This window comes from Chiloscyllium punctatum, chromosome 26 (assembly GCF_047496795.1).
Source record: "Chiloscyllium punctatum isolate Juve2018m chromosome 26, sChiPun1.3, whole genome shotgun sequence".
Lineage (NCBI taxonomy): Eukaryota > Metazoa > Chordata > Chondrichthyes > Orectolobiformes > Hemiscylliidae > Chiloscyllium > Chiloscyllium punctatum.
This window is the reverse complement of record NC_092764.1, coordinates 32,588,657-32,612,571: the sequence shown is the minus strand read 5'-3', so window position 1 is coordinate 32,612,571 and position 23,915 is coordinate 32,588,657. Positions and strand designations below refer to the sequence as shown.

The window sequence follows — 23,915 nt, the reverse complement described above, 5'->3', positions numbered from 1 at the left end:
GATCTGGTTGAAACTTACAGGATACTGAGAGACCTGGATACAGTGTAATGTGAACAAGTTGGTTTTGCTCGTGTGAAAGACTAGGACCCGAGCGCACAGCCTCATTGAAGGCTCAACTGTTTAGAACTGAAGTGAGGAAGAATTTCTTCAGCCAGAGGGTGGTGAATCTGTGGAACTCATTGCTGAATGCTATGGGAAACTTAGCATGGCCACCTAACTTGCATATCTTTTGGACTGTTGGAAGAAACCAGAGCAACTGGTGGAAACCCACCCAGACACTGAGGGAACGTGCAAACTCCATGCAGACAGTTGCCCGAGGAGTTGAGCCCGAGTCCCTAATGCTGTGAGGCAGCAGTGCTAACTACTGTGCCATTGTGCCACCCTTTTTTGAAGTTCAACAGTCATAACAAGCTTCAAGAGTAAACAATACATTTCTTCAGTTGTATCGCAACTTGGTAAGACCATGCATAGAATATTGCATGCAGATTTAGATCCCTTGCATAAGGAAGAGTACTTGACACAGCAGAAGTCCAATTGTAGTTCACCAAACTAAATCCTGGGATGTTGGTACTGTACTTGGAGGAGAGATGGCTAGATTTCGTGGTACTAATGGTCTTATGGGATGAGGGATTGCATGGGAAAATACGAGAGGTGATTTGTTGTGACTGAGAATGGTGGAGCCTACGTGAGAGGCTGAATGGTCTACCGTAGTTCTTCTGTAACGCGATGGTTGCATTCTTGTGCAACCTCACATTATAGAAAAATTGCACTTTAGAAACAGCGCTTAAAGTGTTGACGATGAAATTGCTTTATAGCCAATACACCTTTTAAAAGTTCACTCTTGAGAAACAGTGTCCCCAATTCGTTAATCGTCTTACAGCGAATTTGTGTTAAAGAAATGTGTTATAGCATAGCGACCTGTAGTTTAATTCCTATGTTCTGATCCTTGTCACATTTCCCAAACTGCTAAAACTCTGCTTCCTTTTGTATTGCAACCAGGGTTCAAGTATTACTGAAGCAAGTGCACCATTATCAAATGTGATTGTCCACCATTACTGGCACTGTATGTTAGAGTAGTTCTTGTTATTTTGTGTTTGTGTAACATTTTACATTCTTTGTGTTTTCCTATTCAGTATGAAATTTTGACCATTTGGGTACTAGACGTGTGCCTAGCTGTTGATTTCAAAAGCTGCTATTTTTGTAATAGTGATAAAGAATTCTAGCAAATATTGCTATTGCCAATTCTTTTGCTGTAGCTGCTTCATACATCTGGTCAGCAAAATGCTCCTCCTAAAGCTATACTAGTTGGTGCTTGTGGACTGCTTCAACAAAATAAAATCACTTTATCTAGGGTAATTAGGGATGGACAATAAATGCTGGTCCATATCCCTTGACCAAATAAAATAAACAAAAAGCTCTTTTGAAAGTATCCATTTAGTTGTACAAAACGTGGGAATGAAGAGATGGTAGATGCATTAAACAAATATGTTGTATTTATTTTCTTGGTAGAGGACACAAGAACTGTGCCAAAAATGGTAGAAAATCATGAGGTAAAATGGTGGGAGGAACTTGATGACAGTCATTATCACCAGAGGCAAAATAAATTAGGAATGCTGATGCTCCCTAAACCTAATGGGCTGCATCCTAGAATCATGACATGGTACTTGATGGGTTGCTTGTAATTGTCCAAATGCTAAATTCTGGAAAGGTCTCATTTAGGTTTGAAAACTGTAAAGGTAACACCTCTGTTCAAGAAATGAGGGTGACAAAGCAGGCAGTCTTAGAAAAATTAGGCTAACATCTGTCAGTGGTCATTTGGGATACAACAAACAGGATGGATAATGGGAAGCCAGTTAATGGAGAGAATTTGGATTTCTGAAAGAAATGCCACATAAAAGGTTACAGTGGAAACTGAGAGCTGATAGCATCGGGGTGATTTATTAACATTGATTTAAAAAAAAACTGAACTAAGAGGAAATAGAGAGTTGGGATAAATGGGTCACTTTTTCACGATGGTAAAATATAACCTGTGAAGTGCCATAGGAATTGGTGCTGGGGCTTCCATTATTCACTGCCTGCATTAGTAACTTGGATGAAAGGGCAAATTTAACTTTGGCTAAATTTGGTGACAATAAAAAGACAGGGGAGCAAATTGTGAGTAGGATGCAAAGAGTCTGCAAAGGGATATAATGGGTTAGTTGAAAGGGCAAACATTTTCTAAACACAATACAGATAACTATAATTTGGAAAAATGAAATTGTCTGCTCAGATTAGACAAAACAGTATTATTTTAATGGAGAAAGGCTACAGAATGCCACTATACAGAGACAACTAGATATCCTTGTATGTGAATTACCAAAAATTAGTCGGCAAGCAGTTGGAACGGAAATGAAATATTGGCCTTTATTGGAAGCATATGAAGTGTATGGGTGTGTGTGTGTGTATTGAGAAATCCTGTTGCAACTGTAAGGGATATTGGTTAGACTACACATAGAGTGCACCCAGAGTTTAATTTTGGTCACCTTACTTGGAATTCATAGAACATAGAACATAGAACAATACAGCACAGAACAGGCCCTTCGGCCCACGATGTTGTGCCGAACTTCTATCCTAGATTAAGCACCCATCCATGTACCTATCCAAATGCCGCTTAAAGGTCGCCAATGAATCTGACTCTACCACTCCCTCGGGCAGCGCATTCCATGCCCCCACCACTCTCTGGGTAAAGAACCCACCCCTGACATCTCCCCTATACCTTCCACCCTTCACCTTAAATTTATGTCCCCTTGTAACACTCTGTTGTACCCGGGGAAAAAGTTTCTGACTGTCTACTCTATCTATTCCTCTGATCATCTTATAAACCTCTAACAAGTCACCCCTCATCCTTCGCCGTTCCAACGAGAAAAGGCCGAGAACTCTCAACCTATCCTCGTACAACCTACTCTCCATTCCAGGCAACATCCTGGTAAATCTTCTCTGCACCCTCTCCAAAGCTTCCACATCTTTCCTAAAGTGAGGCGACCAGAACTGCATACAGTAGTTAACAACTAAAATTATCTGCAGCATTTTGTTCTTTGAATTTAATTTAGCTGATTTAAAATGAATATTTCTGAAAGTATGGTAAGATCAGGGCAATTCAGAAAGAAAGATTTGCAGAGGTGTTATGTTGGGAATAATTTTGGGAAGGATGGGAGACTGAAAAATGGAACAAAAATGCAGATAAGTAATCTTTAATTATCATCTCCCAGTATTGCGGTGGATAAATGGTGATTCAAAGTGCTTCATATTTTCAAATGAACAAATCTGCAGTTCCTGGTTTAGTGCTAATATGTCAATTTAGGGGAGCGCACTTTGCTGTAATCAGGGACTAACATGAAATAAATTTCAGGAGCTTTTTTAATTTTAAGAAGTATTGAAGAAATTACATTTGTATTGAACCACTTGTGATCTCTGAATGTTCCAACTTGTGTAACAATTAATATTTGAAGTATAGTATTACAATCTGGCAGATTTTCTACATTATGTGGAGCACAGTCATTCCAATCTAATAACAGTGAGATAAACACAATTTTATATGGCATTTTAATATATTCACATCAATTTTACTTAATGGGTACACTTGTCATCTGAAGTAGTTATATGAAATAAATGCAGTGCTTGCTAATTTTACCTTTTTTTTAAGCTGGTGTGAAAGCAAACTAGCCAAAGAGCCTTCTGGTTTTCTTCTAATCTATTTAAACCAAAAGCTTATAAACCAATTGACAGAATCATTTAATTGCTTACTGAAAAGCTATTTTACATTAAGATAATGATGTTTGAATATGATAACCTGATTCCAGGAATGCCAAGCATGAGTTGTAATGGGGAAATTTCACTGTCTCTATGGTCAGCGATATTGACCTGAATCTTCTGGAGTCTGTTGAAATCCCTATTTCTGACCCAATCAACTGCATCTATGCCAGTTTCATTAAAACTTACATGTTTGCAGTTTTTATTGCATTAACAACTATTGAATGTATGGAACATGTATGGTTGATACCATACTATGTAGATGTGAGCAATATTGTTTTTTGCAGGATTTAACTCAAAGGGAGAAGCCAGTTTTCCAACTTGTTTTGAAAATGTATCACAGGGCCAGAAAACAACATTCCCACCTGATATCATGACTGTAATTGAGAACTTATTAGGTACAATGGTTACAAATGCCCACACCATTTTTGATCTGCTATCTTTTGTATCTGTCTTCCATGTTGTTGTGCTGTCTTGACAGCAGTACTCATGAAACTCCCTGAAAGAGAACTGGAAAAGAAAGTTTAACAGGATTTTTTATTTTGTTTCAAGACAGCATCTTCAAATTGACTAACAGTAAATAGGGTACTCTAGTTCAAATTGCAGATTGTGTCTTCTGTTTGGTTGGATTTGCAAGGTACTTTTCCATGTTTTGGAAAATCTTGGTCAACATTCACCCCTCAATGAAAGCCGTTAATAGCTGTTTCGTGAAGTGGCGTCTGATTTTATAATCAAAAAGGCTTCACACTTTGTATTTGTGAGTATTTATTGTTGCAAATGAAATGTGTTTTCTCCCCTCAGATGCTGCCAGATCTACTGAGTTTCTCCAGCAATTTCTGTGTTTCTCTCTGCCTGCTAATTTAATTGAGTAAAGCTCACAAATAAAGGTGTGTCATTTGAGTAAGGTACTGTCCATGGAATTGTCTTTACCTAGAGTCACCTTAAGAAAATCTTCAAATCACCATTAGAGAAGGTGACAAAATCAAGTAAAATTTTCTTGGCTTCTTTAAGAGGACAATACATGTGTGACTCATTACTAAAATGTTTCTCCCCTAAGCCCAGAGGAGAAAGACAACCTAATGTCCATGTGTCATTCTGAGTGAAACTAACATTTTAAGGGCTAAATCTTTTAATCAGCTTAAAAAGTCCATTTTAGTTTTCTTAATATTGAAGCAAATTTCTGTACCAGCCAATACTAGATGTCAAATGATCTGACTGATAGTTCAATAACAGCTTAGATGCTGAGGTAGAATTGAATGCTGTTATCCTACGTAGGAAAACCAACGCTGTGCCTTTTTGAATGATATCACAGAAGAACAGCATGTGGATAAGGAATGGGGGCCAAAGATACATCTTTGAGAGGTTAGAGAGGTAATGAATTTACATCTTTGAGATATGAGAGGTAGTGAAGCCATTGTATGGTCTTCCCCCCACTCCCCCCTCAGAGTAAAACGCTCAGAGACACAGTATAGTTTTACCTCCTTCATCTTTATCCGGGCCCTGGAGGGTGAAAGAATGATCACCCATGTGCGCAGGGACATAGGTTCCTGGTCTTCTCTCTCAAACAGCAGTTTCTTAATGAACTATATAGTCATTTTACAGGAAGGAGGATCCAGATAAGGCAACATACATGCTGATTGTAATTGTCACACAATCAATATATGTCAGTAGTAGAGATTAAGCCAGCTGCTGTTACACAACAAATACTCTTAACCTTAACTGGCTTCACATAATGAATACTTTTCACCTTGTTAAACTGACCTTACATACTGAATGCTTCTAATATTGTTAAATGGCTCTACATAATGATTGGTTTTCCACCTTGTTAATCCATTACCCTTGCCTCCAGCACCCCATTGTTAACCCCATTTGCCTGAGCAGAGTCATGCTCAGCTGAACCTGTTTCACAAAACTCAACTTAACTCTTTCCCTAACTGCTTATACCCTATACACATTCTCAATTACATGTGATACTTTGGATATAATTGGATAAGAAATAAGTCATATGAGAGCAGTCCTATCCAGCTAGATGATGAGTATATTGCAGTCAACTGTAGAGTGTTGGAAAAGGTGGGAATGGTTTTGGGAAGCAAGAAATACAACTCCTGAGGACTTGGAGAGGAAAGCAACATTAATAGTGATGTGGTCATTTTCAGGCATGGTGGAGTCAATTATGTTTTAGTGAAGAGGAGGAAAATGGTAGCATATAAAGAAGAGTGGGCCAACAAGTAAGAAAATCAACCATTCACAATATTATTTATGGAGGGCCCAGGAGTGGATGGCTGAATGGTGAGCAGTTAAGTGGGAATGAGGCTGAGGGAGAGGATGGTATTTTTCTGGGGTATTTTGGGTGTTGGTGTGGGGAGTCGATTTTAGGAGGTGGACAGTTGCTGGGAGGATTTTGTTGCTGATTCTTTAGTAAGGAGAGATATTGGCCTACTGGTATTACTACTAAACTATTAATCCAGAAAACAAATGAAAGAACTGCATATGCTGTAAATCAGAAACAAAAACAGAAATTGCTGAAAAAGTTCAGCATGTCTGACAGCATCTGTGGAAAGAAATCAGATTTGATATTTTGGGTTGAGTGACCCTTTGAACTGAACTCTATTTCTGGATTAACAGAATTCATAAGTAATGTTCTGGGGATCATGTTTTGAATCTCACCATGGAGATGGTGAAGTTTGAACTTGAATAAAAATCTGGAATTAAGAGTCTGATGATGACTGTGAAACCATTGCTGATTGTTGGGAAAAACCTATCTGGTTCACTGACATCATTTAAGAAGGGAACTGTCATCCTTACCTGCTATGGCCCCACACAATTCCAGACCCACAGCAATATGGTTGTCTTTTAATTGGCCTCTTGACATTTAGGGATGGGCAATGAATCCTGGCCTAGCCAGTGGCACGCACATGCTATGAACGTATAAAAAGAATATAAATATGTTGTTTAAAGGAGGCAGGATGCTAAATATGATATTATATTTGGAGATTTGTTTGGTTCCTCCCACATCGCTATAACTTAACGCAATTAAAAATTAGAATTGTTTATAAGAAGCAGTCTGAGCGATTTAATTTTTAAGAATTCTTGGCAAGTTGACATCATTAAATTCTGTTGTAGTGATGACATGAATATGAAGTGTTATTGAAAGTCCATCCCATTCATGATGTCACTAAATGGAATTCAGAACAAGAGTATGCTTCCTGGCTGCTTCTGAACTTCAAGTTCTGACTCTGGAAATGATCAAATGTTATGGTAAGTGAATTATGAATATCTTGAAACACTGGTAGTTTTTTGGTGGTGTTCACACTGAAGATGATGGTCAAATGAACATTGGTGAAAAATATAATTGATTTACAAGGTGCATATACAATTATTCCCTTTCATTGTGCTGGCAACCTCCGTTCCAGTGCAGCAGCAGCAGCAGCAGTATTGCTACTGTAAGAATATGTTTAAAAAAAGACAATTGTTAGAAAACAAATTACCAATTCAAGTTGTTTTTTCACTGTCATTTTCCACATTGGTATGCTGAAGTATTTCAGCTGCACCATTTGGATTATGGCGCTTGATGAAAGTTACTTAAGTATCGGAGATGTTCCTGAGTATGAATTCGGAGTCTAAAGCTATTTTCAACAGCTGTACTGAGAAAGCATAATCCAGCTACATTTTGTACATCTGTTTAGAACTTTTCATTTGAATTTGAAGTTTGTTTTGTTTGCATGTTTTACCCTATCTGTCTGATTTTATTCATCATTTGGGTGGGATAAGTAAAGAAGCAGAAATGTGGTGAATGTTTTGTTGTAATATGTTTTTATTTCTAATTGAATGCTAGTCCCATCAACACCTGGCACTTAACATGCCGTTTCTGAATCAGTACTACACTAGGAGTTTGGATATTTGCATTATGATCCATAAGGTCATCTTAAAAGCTTTATTTGGTTATCAGCTTCTATTCAAAGAAATCACAAGAGTAACAATGTGTGCTGCTCATTCTTGTATTCCTATTAGATTCAGCACTTCTTAAATTGTGCCTCTCACTAGACTCAGGATTCGGAATATTCATTTGAATTCTGCACATTTGGCAGGTGTTCCCTGTTGTGGGAGCTCAGCCTCCACTTATCTTTATAGAAATTGGTAAGCATGGAGGACCTGATCCATATCAAAGCTGTTGACATTGCTCAGCATGACAAAACAATTGGCCGTTGAGAAGTAAGATGTTGTGAAACTTGAAAGGGTTCAGAAAGATTTACAATGATGTTGCCAGGGTTGGAGGATTTGAGCTATAGGGACAGGTTGAATAGGCTAGGGCTGTTTTCCCTGGAGTGTCGGAGGCTGAGGGGTTACCTTATAGAGGTTTATAAAATCATGAGGGGCATGGATAGGATAAATAGACAAAGTCTCTTCCCTGCGGTGGGGGAGTCCCAGAACTAGAGGGCATAGGTTTAGGGTGAGAGGGGAAAGATATAAAAGAGACCTAAGGGGCAACTTGTTCACACAGAGGCTGGTACGGGTATGGAATGAGCTGCCAAAGGAAGTTGTGGAGGCTAGTACAACTGTAACATTTAAAAGGCATCTAGATGGGTATATGAATTGGAAGGGTTTGGAGAGATATGGGCCAGGTGCTGGCAGGTGGGACTAGATTAGTTTGGGATATCTGTCAGGTCTGAAGGGTCTCTTTCCATGCTGTACATCTTTATGACTCTATGACTCTTAAGTACTGCAGGTAGTCAAATGTACTTGTTACAGTCAGCAGCCGATCTCTGTGCTCAACAGCCCAAGAGTTAAACTGCTCCATTTCTTTCCTGACTGACAACCTGCCATAATTCACCTCTTCCATGGAAGAAGCAGAAGGGGCAAAACAAATATGACCAGATGTGAGAGGAGACTCAAAAATAGTAAAATAAAAGATGGTCAAGGGTAATAAGGAAAACCAGATCATGTAAAAAAAAATCAGTGTCTGTGCAAAATGAAAGATTGTGTGCAAAAAAAGCTTTGTTTTTTTTTGAGGGGCAGCGGGGTGATACAAATAGTCATTGCTTCAAAAGTGCATAGTCGCATTCCTGTGACTCTGTACTGTACAAGAATCTCACAAAGCAAATACACTTAGTACGATTGCAACGCGAACACTATTGTCAACACATGTTTAAACTATTGTTAAAACATGTTTTAAAAGTTCACGCTTTCGAAACAGGGTCCCGTATTTCAGTCACGTTAAAGCGAATTTGCTTTGAAATGCAGAATGACCTGTAGTTGTTTGGTAGTGCAGACCCCTTTGTCAAAACCTTTCATCTTGTGGTTATTGGTACAGTTTGCAAGAAATCAAATTCAGATAAAAACCAACATTTATATTGCAAGAGAGGAGAGTGTGAATTGGTTGGTGAGTGGACTTTGGTAGAGGTGTTGCTACGGATAGTTGATTTATTAATGCTGTTGTGACAGCAGCCAGGCTTTAAGTCGTATTTTCACATGGACGTCACCTATTATCTTTGTGTAGCCCTACACTGGTAAATAGGGCAGACCTTGCACAGAGTTGGCAACTCTGAACTGGGCTTTCATGAGATGTTGTGGACCATCAGAGTCATATAGTATTCAGCACGGAAACAGATCCCTTCAGTCCAACTCGTCCATGCTGACCAGGTTTTCTAAACTAAACTATCCCATTTGCTGGCATTTGGCCCACATCCCTCTAAACTGTTTCTCTGCTTGTGCCTGTCCGAATGAATTGTAAATGTAACTTTACATCCACATCTACCACTTTCTCTTAGTTTGTTCCATTAGTGAACCACCCTCTGCATGAAAAGGTTGCCCATTTCGCTCTCCTTTAAGTCTTTGTGCTCTCACCTGAAACCTGTACCGTACAGTTTTGAACTCCCCAATCCGATAGATCTGGTTTTCCTTGTCACCATTGACCATCTTTTGTTATTCACCTTATCTCTGCTCCTCATGATCTTATAAACCTCTATAAAGGTTCCCATACTCAAGAGGAAAAAAAATCCTAGTCTCTCCTTGTAACTCAAATCCTCCAATCCCAGTAGCATCCTTTTGTAGATATTTTCTATACCCTTAATAATATCCTTCCTGTAGCAGGGCGACAGAACTGTGCGCAGTATTCCAGTAGCGGCTTCATTGATGTCTTGTACGGCCGCAACATGACATCCTATCTCTGTTAAACAACAGTGACTGGGGTACTATTAACTATGTACGTCCTGCCCTGCCCTGGTTTGTCTTCGTAAAATGCAACAGCTTGCATTTATTGAAGTTAAACTCCATCTGTTACTGTTTGACCCATTGGCCTAGCTGATCAACATCCTTTTTTACTTTCAGACGATAATCTTCACTGCCAACTATACTGCCATGTTTGATGTCATCCTTAAAATTACTAATCATGCTTCCACTGTTCTCATCCAAATCGTTTGTATAAGTTACAAACTACAGAGAACCCAGAACCGATCCCTGTGGAACAGTGCCAGCAGGTGAATTGTGTTTGATTGCACTCTGTAACCTCATGGCCCAGGGACTCGTGTGGCACAGAGGTAATGTCCCTTCCTCAGAGCTATTCAAGTCCCACCTGCTCCAAAGGTGTGTAATAATATCTCTCTACAGTTTGAACAGAAAATATCTAGCCTCATGACACAGCATATCCTCGATCTGCCATTACCATTAAGCCAGGCGATTGATTTTAATTCTGTGTAGAGTGCTGGAGCACGTGCGGAGCTAAGAGTAACAATCAGGCATACCCAAAATTATAGTTTCACCAGGTTGATGTGCAACCAAGGACTATTTTCATGCAAGCAGCAAAACAGCATTGTATAGGCCAGGTTAGGCAGAACAATTAAACAATACACGGCACAAAAAAGCTGCACAAATATCTGCACCTCCAATGATGGAATAGACCCAGCACAGCTCAAAAGATAGGGCTGAATCTTTTTGCAACAGTCTGCAATCAAAAATGCTGAATTGATAATCTATTTCAGCCTCCTCTTGAGGTCCCCAGAATTTTAGTAACAGCCTTCAACAAATTTGACTTACAGTGAGTGATAAAGAGGAATGGTTGAAGGTACTTGATACTTCAAAGACTATGGATCTTGACAACATTCTGGCAATGCTATTGAGACTTGTGTCATAGAACTAGCCGTATTCAAACCAAAGTGTTCTCGTGCAGCTGCAACACGTGAAAAATGGTTGAGGTGTATCCAATGCACTGAACGTAGGACAAATCCAACCTGACCAGTTGCAGCCTTGAGAGTCTACCTTATCTACAGTGCATGTTATCCCTCTGAAGAATGCCAATAATTTGAACAGTATGGCATAATTTTGTCTAACAAGATTGCTATCATTAAAGTGGTCACAAATTCCAGGAAGTAGCTTTGTTTTCAAAAAAATCTCTCATTTAATCTTCCCTAAGTGTCTCCTTTTGTTTTGCAATTGTGGAAGTATCAGAGCTTTCTTGCTTTGCCACTGTTTATGATTTCTCCATGTTATCACTTTTTTGTTGACTGTTTTGTCTGTTGCTCCCAGGATTCGTGTATATCCAAATTTCTCTGTTTCCTCCTTCCTTTGTGTACATTTGGTGTTGTGATCCCTGTTAAACTCACATTTTCCAGAAGAATAAAGGCATGAAATCATCCATTTGTTGACAAGACTTTAGTTCTGTTTGTGACTTGCACCCTGGGTTAATGGGAGGGTGTGTGTGTGTGTAATTTTAATAATTGTCATGTAATTTTTTCCTTTCCGAACCCATCCCTGGCCAGTGCCATTTTGTGTCAGAACAATTTGCAACTTGCATAACTGTTGACTGCAATGCATATTGAGGCTGGATTACCTGTACAAAAGGGCTGCATGAATTCATTAACTGTGCATTACTGGCAAATTGCATAACTATTTTGTACACAGCTCTTTAATTGAGTAAAATATTTAATAAAAATGGAAAGACCACAAATTCTTTGTGGACTAAACAAGCAAGGAGACTGTCAAGTAAAAGTTACAGTTTTAAAACTGGCGATTACTGGAGTGCATTGTGAGTTGTACACAGTATTGCTTTCTCCTGCAATAGTGTCGAACAAAAGCAGGCAGAGCAGGACTGATGGATTCTGAACTAGGGGACAATTACTTGGGGCTCTTATGGCACAGTGGTAGTATCCCTACCTCTGAGCCAGGAGATCAAAGTTCAAGTTCAAGTCCAACCTACTCCACAAATGTGTTTGTGTAATAACATTATTGAATGGGTTGATGAGAAAATAGTTTGCTTAAGAAAACCAAAGAATTGTGGATGCTGGAAATGTGAAACAAAAACAGAAATCACTGGAGAAACCTTGCAGCCATTCTGAAGAAGGATCAGTGGACCAGGACTGTTAACTCTGCAGTATTTGAAGCTCAGAGTCCAGCTTCTCGGCTCTGAGCCAGTTCATCAAACAACCAAAGCTTGCTACAGATCAGTCACTGTGAACCATAATTGGGTCCACCAGCTCCCACATCACCTGGCCCTCCATCTCTCTTTTATTTACTTAATTCTTAATTCCTAATTTCTTCCTGGTACTAGAGTACAGGGCAAACATATTCCAATAAAGACAAAAGGTGGAACCTGCAAATCCTGTGAACTCTGGATATCAAAGGATACACAGGATTAGATAAAGAGAAGCTTATGACAGTTAGAGTGCTCAAAATAGCAGGACCACTCAGACTAACAAATATGCAAGGGAAACTTAAAAAGAAATTGAGAGCAGAAAGGGGCCATGAAAGAATGGCAGGTAAAATAAAGGAGAATCCGAAGTTATCCTAAAAGTATATTAAGGATAAAATTATAGCTAGTGAAAAACTAAGCCTATTATGGACCACAGTTGTAATTTTTGCGTAGAGTCAGAGAATATTGGTAGGGTTCTAAATTAATATTTTGTCGGTGTTTATCAGTGAGTGGTATACTTAAAAGTATTAGCAAAGACAGAAATGAGGTTGAGTGGTCTGGCAGGCTGAAAAATAGATCAATCCCTAGGGTTGGATGAAATGTATTCCATGCTGTTGAGTGAGGCAAGGCAGAAAATGGCAGTAGTGCTGACAATAATCTTCAGTTCGGCTGTGGCAACAGAAGTGCTAGAGCACTTGGAGGACAGTCAGTGTGGCCCAGTTATTCAAAGGGGAGTACAACATAAATCAGGAAACTTCATCTAACCTTGGTGGTGGGAAACTATTGGAAGCAGTTCTGAGGGACAGAATTAATTCACACTTCAAGCAGCAGGATTAATCAGGAATAGTCAACGTGTTCAGAGAAGGTCATGTCCAAACTACTTGATTGAATTTTTTTGAAGAGTAACCAGGTGTGTAGATGAGGGCAATGCTTTCAGTCTAGTTGACTTGGACTTCAGCAAGGCTTTCTGACATGAGATTGAAGGAAGTTTGGCTAATTGGATCCAGAATTGGCTGTGAGACAGGAATCAGAGGGTGATTGTTGAGGGATGCTTTTGTGACTGAAAGCCTGTGTTCAGTGGTGCTCCACGGGAATTAGTGTTGGGTCTCTTGTGTGTGTTTATATAAATGATTTGGATTTGAATGTAAGAGTGTTGATCACTAAGTTTGCAGATGATGTGCAAATTGGTGGGGTGGTAAACTGTGAGGATAGTCGAGGATGGGCTAGTCAGATGGATTCAACATTAGTAAATAGAATTCCGTCTGGATAGGTGTGAGGTGATGTACTTTAACAGGTGAAAAAGGCAAAGGAATATGTAATGAACGTTAGGACCCTAGGAAGCACGAAGAATTAGAGAGAACTTAGTGTGCGTAACCACCTGTACTTTTAGGTAGCAGAATTAGGAGATAAATTGGTTTTTAAAAAGGCATATGGGATAGGCATTAAGTTTACAAACTGAGAGATTATGCTGGAACTGTATATTAAAAAAAGGATTAGGCCATAGCCAAATTATTGTGTACATTTTTGCAGTCTGCATCATGGGAAGGATATGGCTGTACTGGAGAGGGTGCAGAGATGATTTACCATGTTACTTGTGCCACAGAGATTTAGTTGTGAAGCGAGACTGGATACACTGGTCGTTTTTCTTGGAGCAGAGGAGACTGCACAGTCACGATGATGACGTATTTGAGTGACGTAGATGGGAAACTTTCTCCCTCAGTGCAGGAATTAATGATTGGATAGCATAGATTTAAGGTCAGGGATTTAAAGACGATGGGAGTAAAACTAAAATTTACCAAGAGTAATAGCGATGTACTGCACAGAAACAGACCCTTCGGTGCAACTCGTCCATGCCGACCAGATATTCCAACCCAATCTAGTCCCACCTGCCAGCATCTGGCCCATATGCCTCCAAACCCTTCCTATTCATAAATCCATCCGGATGCCTTTTTAAATGTTGCAATTATACGAGCCTCCACCACTTCCTCTGGTAGTTCATTTCACACCTGCACCGCCCTCTGCGTGAAAACGTTGCCCCTTAGGTGTGGTGGGAATCTGCAACCCACTGCCTGTGAGGGTGGTTGAAGCAGAAGCTGTCATAATATTTAAGAATCGGTGGTTGGGAAGCTATTGGAGAGAATTCTTAGGGTTAGGATTTACGTGCATTTGAAAGAGCACGGCCTAATTAGGGACAGTGTGTGTGGGTTTGTTGAGGGGAGGTGATTGAATTTTTCAAGGAGGTGACGAAAGTGATCGATGAGGGTAGAGCAGTAGATGTTTTCTGCATAGATTTTAGTAAAGCTTTCAACAAGGTCCCTCGTGGTAGGCTCATCTAGTGGGATTCGTGAAGTGGGATTAGCTGTTTGGATCCTGGCTTTCCCACAGAAAGCAGAGGTAGTGGAAGGGAGGCTCTCTGGCTAGAGGTCTGTGACTAGTGAGGGTATGCAGGGATCCGTACTGGGAACACTTATATATGAAGATTTGGTAAATTTGAGATAAAACAAAGATCAGTGGAGTTTTGGATAATGCAGAAGGTTGTCAAAGGATGGGTTGGGGTGGGGATATAGATTATTTGCAGATACGGGTGGAGAAATGGCAGATGGAATTTAATCTGGGTAAGTGTGAGGAGCTGCACTTTAGCAATCTAATGTTAAGGGAATGTATACTGTTAATGGCAGGATCCTGAACAGCATTGCTGTATATTTGGGTTCAAGTCCATAACTCCCTAAAAGTGGTCACACAAGTAGATAGGATGGTAAAGAAGGCATGTGGCATGCTTGCCTTTATTGTTTGGGGAACTGAGCACAAAAGTCAGGATGTCATGTTGCAGCTTTAAGACTTTTGATTAGGCCACAGAGTATTACATTCAGTTCTGGTCACCACTTTACAGGAAGGATGTAAATGCTTGGAGAAGGTACAGAAGAGGTTTACCAGGTTGCTGTCTGGATTACAGGGTATGAACTATAAGGAGAGCCTAGAAAAACTTGGGTTGTTTTCTCTGAAGCGGGGATACTGATGGGAGACTTGATAGAAATCTATAAAATTATTAGAATCACGGAAAGGCTGATGGTCAAATCTTTGGGACAAAGTTGAAATGTGTAATAGTAGAGGACATGCATTTAAGGTGAGGGGGGCAAGTTTGTTTTTACAGAGTGGTAGGAGTCTGGAATACCCTGCTGGGTCAATGGTCAACGCAGCTGCGATAGGAATGTTTAGATAAGTGCATGAATGCGCAATAAGTGGAGGTATATGGGCCAAGGACAGGCAGAAGGGATTAGTTTAACTTGGCATCATGTTCAGCACAACACTGGGCCGAAAGACCCTTTCCTAAGCTGTACTGTTCTGTTATCTATGTTCTATAATAATTTAGATGTACACTTTCAATGCCGAGGCATACAAAGGTATGTGCCAATGCTGGAAAATAGTAGACTTAATGGGTTGAAGGACCTTTTCTCTGTGCCATAAATCTATGCAACTTTGACTATTTCCTTTCAGTCCTCTACTCTAGCACCTTCAAAATAATGTGATCTCTTCTTCATCCCAAAAATGTATTAGCTCTTTCTTATCTGTATTGAATTTTAATTGATAATTATCTGGCCATTGTGTAAGGTTACTAAGGTCCTTCTGTAATTTGTTGAAATCCTTCTCTGCGTGGGACGTTACGTGAAGGTTGTACGGGATGTTGATGAGGCCTCTTCTGGCGTACTTGTCCAGTCTGGGTGTTATTAAGCTGGAGAGGTTAAAGTTAAAAGGAGAGACTGGATGTTCTGAGACTATTTTCACTGAAGCGTCGAAGGTTGACTGGTGACCTTCACGGGTTTATAAATTAATGAGGGGTATAGATAAAGTGAATGGTCTTTTCCCTGGGGTGGGAGATTTTAGGACAAGAGGGCATATTTTTCAGGTGAGAGGAGAAAGATTTTGAAAAAAAGACATTAGGGACTTTTTTTTTAAAGTGATACATGTGTGGAATGAAATTCCAGAAGAAGTGGTGGATGGGGGTACAGTTGCAATTTTTAAAAGACATTTGATAAGTACAGGAATAAGAGATGTTTTGGAGGGATGTGGGCCAAGCACAGGCAGGTGAGACTAGTTTGGTTTGGAATTATGGTCTGCATGGACTGGTTGGATCGAATAGTCGCTTTCCATGCTGTGTAATTCTGACTATTCGTTAGTTCCTGCACCTTCCAAAACCACGCACCCCCCCAAAAACAAAATTGTTGTCTCTGTTTAGAAACTCTTTTCAGTTCAAAAGCCACATTGAATTAAAATCTGAATCAAAATCGTCCATTTAATTTTAATTTTTATTTAGTTACATGTTTGAAACAAACGCAGAGTGAAAGGAGTTATGGAGATATACAGTACGGAAACACCCCCTTCAGTCCAACTCATCCATACCAACCAGATAAATCTACTCTTATTTGCCAAAGTTTGGCCCATATCCCTGTAAACCCTTCCTCTTCTTATGCCCATCCTGATGTCTTTCAAATGTTGTAATTGTAACAGCCTCCACCACTTCCGCTGGCAGTTCATTTGCTTTCTATCCTTGGCAAGAAAACGTTGCTTCCTAAATCTTTCCCTTATGGCCTCTGGTTTTGAACTTCCCCCCCCCCCCCCCCCCCACCTTGGAAAAGAGCTTGTCTATTTATGCCCCTCATGATATTTTTTATTTTTATTTTTATTGAAAAGTTTTTCTTCACAAAATTAGAAAGTTAGAAAAATATGAAAATACAGTGATGCCTCGGAATCTGAATCTAATTCGTTCCAGGAGGTTTTTCGGATTGCGAAAAGTTCTGATTCTGAAACTATTTTCCCCATAAGAAATAATGGAAAGTGAGTTAATCTGTTTCTGGACCCCAAAAAAAAACATTTTCAAGACACTTTTAACTGCAAATACATATAGTTAAGGTAAAATAAGATAAGTAAATTACCTAAATATCAAGTTATAATAATAAAAGCAAGAAATCAATGTACTAACATGAAGATAACTTCATTTACCTTAGGGAGGAGTGCTAATGGTGAATGCATTTATTTGCTTCACTGCTCTTCTTGAGTGTCATGGTGAATGCACAAGGGTGATAATTTTAAAAAAAAGCACAAATCAAGGTGAAAACATGAGGTAAACTAGTGATAGATACACGAGAGATACTTTCACGACTACTTCCCGGGACGAACTGAACAAACAATGAACAGTATGTGGTGTTCGGATTTTAGGGCAAAATTTTCTCAATTGTTCGGATTCCAAGTTGTTCGAACAATAGAGCGTTCGGATTCCGGGGTCACCACTGTATATCATAACATCAAAAACCACAATAAACCAACTACTATACTACTCTACGAAAGAAATCAAAACTACACTTATTACAAATCAATAAATAAGTTATGCAGCTCAGCACAACAAGACCCATCTCTCAACCTACAAAAGTATTAATTATTAAACACATTTGTACAAACTTCTTCCTCATGATAATAGGTTTATCAGACTAAATCATCATGGCTAGACAAAAGCCTTAATCAAAATGGCAGACAGATCTGCTTCCAAGTAATTCAAGAAGGGCTGCCATGTCTTGTAAAAGTCATCCGTTTTCTGGTGCATCATCTTTGTAAGAAAGTCCAAAGGAATGTGTTCCATAATTAACTTACGCCACCCCAACAGACCAGGGGGTTTCTCAAGACACCCAGAACACCACAATGTTCTTCCTCGCACAAAAAGTGAGAATGTAAAAAGGTTTTTCCCATGTACATCAAAGGGAGATAAATTCGGCAAACCCAGGTGCAAAGAGACTGGGTCCACCTTGACTTTGCTCCCCAAGACACTCTCCATTACTCCTGCCACAGTGCTCCAATAGGCACGGAATGTGTGGCAGGGCCACAGATGATAAGTGAGAGTACCCATATTTATTTTACATTTGGAACACATTGAAGATGCTCCTGCTTAAATGTTGCAAGATGATCTGGGACCTGGTGAGCCCTATGAAAAGTTTTTAACTACATAGCATGGGTCCTACTATATATCAAAATCCTCCTCGCATTCTCGCAAATGTCCTCCTATGCTTCTGAAGGGATATCAATTCTTAATTCTCTCTCCCAGACCTCAGTGTCACCTGTATATAGGGATCCATTGGCCCTGGCTGGAAACCCGGCATGCCAGCTATGGAAGTAAGAAAAGATGTTTTACACTCAGTATCCTCCATCTGCCTCATTACCCTCCATGCTGTGACTGAGTTAGTAACTATTGGACCATGGCAGTGTTCTGCAACAGTCCTCATTTTTGTCTAAAAACGACAAGTTGATAAGCGGGCACTTGGTCTGGGAGGCCTCAATGTCCAACCGGGGCGACACCGAGTTCCCCACAGGCCCAATTACTTAGAAGAGATAGGAGGGAGCTCAGTTGCTACTGCCTAATGCCTGGGAGGTCCACTCCCCAATCCCTGGGGCAGTTGCAGTTCCACAAGCTTAATAATGGGCCACTTATAATGCCAAATGAAAGAGCGAAGCCAGCCATTCAATTTGTGAAATGTTCGACTTGGAAAGACTAAAAGGAGCATCTGCTAAGGGTACAATAAGCAAGAAAGAACATTCATTTTGCGACGAGCGACTTAACCCAAGCATGATATTGGAAGGCCCCCCCCCCCCCCCCCCATTTTGAAGGTCTTGTTTAATCTTGTCAAACAAATGAACAAACCTAACCTTGAATAACTGATCAAATCTAAGGGTAACAGAGAAGCCCAAGTAAAGAAAACCTGCCTGTGTCCACTTAAAGGGGAACCCACCTTCCGCGCCAGGTATTCCCCTAAGTTCCCTGACCCCCCCCCCCCCCCCCCCGGCATAACCTCCAACTGTGGAAAAATTGATCTTTGTACTGTGAAAACCATATGCATCATTACACCGTATCAAACAGGGCACCAAGAATGCTGGGTTCAGGAGAAAAATAAGAATATCATTCACATATAGTTTAATCTTATGCACCTTCGACCCCACCATGGGGCACCTATATTAGGATCACCACGAATGGCCTCCACCAGTGGTTCAATCACCAGTGTGAAAAGCAAAGGTACGAGGATTCAGCCTTGCTGACTGCCCCTACCAATGTTAAAATTGTCAGGCCTTGTACCATTGGTGTGAACCTCTGCCAGAGGATCACTGTATAGGACCCTTACCCATCTAGTAAACACTTTATCCAGGCCAAACCGTTCCAGAGTATAAAAAAGATACAGCCATTCCACCCGATCAAATGTTTGTCCGTATCCAAAGATACGGACCCTTGAACCGATTGCTGCTGGTGTACTTGAATCATGCTAATCAACCTCTGAACATTATTAGAGGATCTGTGACCATTTATAAAGCCAGCCTGATCATCTTTAACAGTAGAGGGCAACACCCCTTCCAACCTCAATGCCAAAGTCTTGGACAAGATTTTATGATCAGAATTCAAGAGTGAGACAGGTCTATAAGAAGCACAGTCCTCTGGGGCCTTCCCTTTCTTGAGGATAAGGGAGATATTAGCCTCTGCCTCCTGCTATCCTTGACAATCACACATATCTGAATAATTATACATGTCGAGCATTGGCCCTGACAGTATGTTTACAAATTCTTTATAAAACTCATTGGGAAAACTATCAGGGCTGGGCACGTTTCCGCTTTGAAGTTGCTCACCGCCTCCTGTATCTCTTATGCTGTTAATGGAGCACTAAGGAGAGATACCTGCTCAGCAGACACACCAGGAAGACCAAGTTCCTAAAAAATAAGGCTCAATTTTATCTAGTCTATCCTCCCAACATTCTGACCAATACAGTTTAGAGTAGAACCTTCGAAACACGCATTGATCGTTCTAGCATTACAAGAAAGAGTCCCATTCCTTTCTCTAATAGAAGCAATAGATTGGTAGGCATTCTTCTTCCGAACCAGATATGCCAAACATTTACCCGCCTATCACCAGGCTCAAACAACCTTTGCTTCGCAAAGGAAACTTCTTTCCTGGCTATTTGCGTAAGCATGGAGTTTAAGGCGGATCGAAGGCCTATGATCCAAAGCAGCTTAGTCACTGACGGTCTACTGTAAGATGCCGTCTCAGCTGCCTTCAACCATGCCTTGAGCAGACACTTCTGACTGGCCGAGTATGAGATACTTATCCCTCTAACCTTCGCAGTCTCCTAAAGAATGGACGGATTACTAGCTGTACCCGAGTTGGTGGCTAAAAATGCTTCAAATTCCCAAGAAAGGTACTTAATGAACTTGCTGTCTTTGAGGATGAAGGGATCCTTTCGCCAGTACCGAGAGCTCATTGCATTACCCTTAATCTTGCCCACTAAGTATACTGTCCCATGATCATAGATGGCAATGTACCCAATTGAACAAGATGCCACCAAATGTAGAAGAGCCACAGGAGTTAGGGAAAAAAATTCTCATATGGCACTTGTGAAGATTGGAAAAGATTGTAAAGTCCCTGCCCATCGGGTGGCAATGGCTCCAAATGTCTACCAAACCCATTCCACACAGAGATCACCCAACTGTTTACATTGTAGAGAAAGCTTTAGGCATTCTATCCAGACAGGATCCATAGGACACTTAAAGCCCCCCCATTATAAAATACCATAACACACAAGCCATCAGCTTAGTGCCTCGGTCAAAAATTTAAGGATTGGGGTGGAGAATAATAGACATTCAAAGTACCATATTCCTCGCCATGTATTATGGCCATAAGGATAACAACTGTTCATATTCACCATTAACACAATCTGTTAAATTAAATGGAATATTCTTCCGGACAAGTGTTGCCAATCCCCTGTTCTTAATATTCAAGGAGGAGGGAAACACCCGATCAAACCTGTCCAGCTGTAACTTTGTGTTCCATGTCATTAAGATGAATCTCCTACAACAAGTCAACATCTACCCTCTCCTTTTTAAGGTTCAACAACACCATTTTTCTTTGAACTGGTGAATGGATCCCTCCAATAGTCCATGTGCGCCATTTAAGAATGCTGCGAGCCATGATCTTTTCCAACCACCTTTGAGCTGCAGAGAGGAAGAATTCGACTTACAGCGCGCTGGGCATATTCGAAAGAAGACTCGTGGAGTCTATTTACAAAAAACCAAAATACGAAACTAAAAACTACAGAACACAAAAAGGCACTTGATGGGGGACTCTACCTCCTGCCCATTGAGGGTGCTTACACCTCCCACGTGCATCTCCATTCCCCTTTCCAGCTCAAGCCACATCCCAGACCCAAGCAGTAGAAGGAAACAGACAAATTAGTGATCACTCTGAACTCCCACAACTATATATCAACACCAATCTTAATCAGAGCAAAAAAAAAATCACACCAACAGCAGCTGTTTTAAGAAAAGGGTAACATTAGAAGAAACATAGCAAGAAAAAAAAATATTCTCCAGGATATAAATCCATCAAATTATTTTAGAGTCCAAGAAACATTTCACTTGTTCCGAGGTGTCAAATGATCACACCGTCTCCTTGTGATTAATATGAAGCACTGCTGGGTATCTCATTGAATGTTGAATACCAAAGTCCCTTAATTTCCTCTTGGCCTCATCAAACTATTTCTTTTTACGGATCACCATCACAGAAAAGTCCTTGAAAAGCATTATCTTAGTTCCTGATAAGTCAGGGCCTGGGGATCTTCCGCCATCCATCTAGAAGATTCTAGGACTCTCTGCTTGTCCCTGTAGTTTTGAAGTATCGGGACTGGGCGGGGCGCAACCCAGTGAGTTCTGTCAACCTTCACCTGGTCCACATCAGCATCCCAGCCAAGAAACTGTGGCAGCCTGTCTTAATAAAAGCTTGCTGGCTGCCAACCTTCCACTCCCTCCAGCAGCCCAACAACCTGGATAGTTTTCCTCCTACCCAGATCATCGACCTGTTCAGTCAAAGCCCGGACCTGTTTTTAGAGGGCCTGCATCTGCCCCGCCTAGGAATCTACCTCAGTCTCCCATGCTACAATCTAGCGCTCGACCTCTTCAACTCTCTTCCCGAGCCCTTCCAGCTCCTTAGTCGTGCTACAAAAGCATGAGGAGATCGGCTCCAGTCGAGTACAATTATCTTCCATCAACTCCTTGATCATCCCTCTGATCACCATGAGTTCTTCAGTGACATTCTGTTGTGCAGGTACCTCTTTCTCGGTTGCCAAAGGAGCCGCAGCCGTAGTTGCGGGCCCACCCGATGTCCTCAGTGAGTGTTCCGAGTGTTGGAGTTTGGCTACATGCTTTCCTTTCGTCATCCCCGCTCACTCAAAAAGGATTAACAGGAGGACCTTGGCTATCCGAACATTAACCATCCGAATCCCGGTCCATCTGAACAAGATCTCAAGGCCCTGCAAAAACGGCAGCCGGCAACCCAGCATTCAGTTATCGGTTAAATGACGTTATGGCATACGTTGCCAGATAATCGAGAGATGTTTGATAACTGGCACTCAATCAGCTATCGGCTAACCGGCACTATGACATGAATTGCTACGTAATCGAGAGACACTTGGACAACCGGCACTCGTGGATTATCGCTTGTTCCCAGCCACCAAACTCCCCTCCCGTCTTGCTCAGAAAATCGAGGCTCCACTGCAAATGGATTTAGATGGTTTCACAACCGTTTAACGTCAATTTTCTCCAACAAAAAAAGGTAAGGTGGAGGGTAAAAATACCACTACTGCTGGCCTGGGGTGCAGAGCTCAGCAAGGCAGATCTACTCAGATCGCTGTCATCTTGGATCCACCCATACCTTATAAACTTCTATGAGGTTACCTTTCAGCCTCTGACATTTCAGAGAAAGTACTGCTAGTCTATTCGTCATCTCCCTATAGCTCAAATCCTCCAACCTTGGCAATATCCTTGTAAATCTTTTCTGAACCCTTTTTACAACATCCTTCCAATAGGAAGGAGACCAGAATTGCACACAGTATTCCAAAGGTGGCCTAGCCAGTGTCATGTACAGCTGCAACAAATCTTCCCAACTCCTATACTTCATGCACTGGCCAATAAAGGCAAGTGTACCAATGCCTTCTTCACATCTTTTAGACTTGCCCTGTCAGTAGTGCAAGATGTTGGAAAAGTCTGAGACAGCACCAACCCCTTCACTTAGAATCAACATTTGATTCAATAACTGTCGTCTTATTGTGATTTGAATTTCTGAAAAAATTCTTTCATAGAAGTTGGGCATCATTGGTTAGGTGATTACTGTCCACTTCTAATTGCCTTTGAGAAAATGGTGAATTCACACCTTAATTTGAAATTTCTGATTATTAAAATGCCTGAGCTGGCTTAGATTAGTGTCCTTGGGTTCTAGTCTCCTACTAGTGGAAAAACCTTCTCCATGTTCACTCAATCCAGGCCCCTCCATATTCTGTCAGTTTCACTAAGAACCCCCTTGTCCTTCTAAACTGCATTGAGTGCAGACCCTGAGTCCTCAATGGCTCCTGCTATCATAAGCCTTTAACCGTAGGATCATTCTTGTAAACCTCCTCTGGACCCCCTCTAAGGCCAGCACATTGCTTAGATATGATGCCCAAAACTGCTGACCGTTTTCCAAATGTGGTCTGACCAGAGCCTTATACTGAGGAACGTCGTTTATCCGAACGAGATGGGCGGGTGCTATTTCATTCGCATAATTGATTATTCGATTAATCGATTCAATAATTTACCTCTGGGACTCTGAGTTTTCTATTAAGTCTGCTCCCTGTTCAGGAGACTAGCAGCAGCACAGCGTGCGCGAGCC

The 23,915-nt window shown here is 40.8% G+C and overlaps 1 protein-coding gene across 3 annotated transcripts in view; it reads left to right on the top strand.

Annotated features, from left to right (window-relative positions):
* Positions 1-23,915, top strand: part of ankrd11 (ankyrin repeat domain 11) — a 205,559-nt gene that overhangs the window by 26,537 nt on the left and 155,107 nt on the right. Inside the window, exon 1 of one of the 3 annotated variants that reach the window (XM_072596078.1) lies at positions 21,156-22,823. The exons of the other annotated variants lie outside the window; for them this stretch is intronic. The gene's annotated coding sequence lies outside the window, so the exon portion shown is untranslated. Of the gene's footprint in view, positions 1-21,155; positions 22,824-23,915 lie in introns of those variants that run through there. 3 annotated transcript variants of the gene reach the window in all.